Source organism: Pipistrellus kuhlii, unplaced genomic scaffold (genome assembly GCF_014108245.1).
Source record: "Pipistrellus kuhlii isolate mPipKuh1 unplaced genomic scaffold, mPipKuh1.p scaffold_m20_p_40, whole genome shotgun sequence".
Classification (NCBI taxonomy): domain Eukaryota; kingdom Metazoa; phylum Chordata; class Mammalia; order Chiroptera; family Vespertilionidae; genus Pipistrellus; species Pipistrellus kuhlii.
In genome coordinates, this window is record NW_023425541.1 from 3662142 (window position 1) to 3662924 (window position 783).

The window sequence follows — 783 nt, forward strand, 5'->3', positions numbered from 1 at the left end:
CCTTGAAAACATGTTATGTGAAGAAAAGACTAAAGGTCACATATTATATTATTTTTTTAATTAAATTTCCAAAATAAAATTAATTGATACAGAAAGCAGATTATTGGTTTCCAGGGACCGTGGGAGGGGAGCAATGGGAATTGAATTCTTAATGTATATGTGACTTCCCATTGGGATGATGAAAAGGTTTTGGAACCAGTTAGAGGTGATGGTTACACAATATTGTGAGTATACTACATGCTTCTAAATTGTATGTTTTAAAATGGTAATTTTTTGTTATGTGACTTTTACCTCAGTTTTATTTATTTGTTGTTTGTTTGTTTTAAATATAGAACACTTCACGAATTTGTGTGCCATCCAAGCGCAGGGGCCATGCTAATCTTCTCTGTATTATTTCAATTTTAGTATATGTGCTGCCAAAGTGAGCACTACCTCAGTTTTAAAAAGAGTAATTTACAAAGTATGTAGAGGAAGGAACTACAAACTGCTTCAGAAGAGGTCCAGAAGATGGCAGGATGGGAAGGCTTAAGGAAATTTTAATAGAAGTGGTGTTTGAATTGAATTGAGCCAACCCATTTATGAATCAAATAGAGCCCCATGCACGAAATTCGTGTGTGGGGGTGTGTGTGTCCCTCAACCCAGCCTGCACCCTCTCCAATCTGGGACCCCTCGAGGATGTCTGACTCCCATTTAGGCCTGATCCTGGGTAGTCAGACATCCCTCTCACAATCCAGGACTGCTGGCTCCTAACCGCTTGTCTGCCTACCTGCCTGATTGCCCCTA

At 39.3% G+C, this 783-nt stretch overlaps 1 non-coding gene across 1 annotated transcript; it reads right to left on the minus strand.

Annotated features, from left to right (window-relative positions):
- Positions 1-322: 322 nt before the first annotated feature.
- On the minus strand, positions 323-429 carry LOC118704184. Its single transcript, XR_004983320.1, has one exon. It is a non-coding gene; the product is annotated as a U6 spliceosomal RNA (small nuclear RNA).
- Between the last annotated feature and the right edge of the window lie 354 nt (positions 430-783).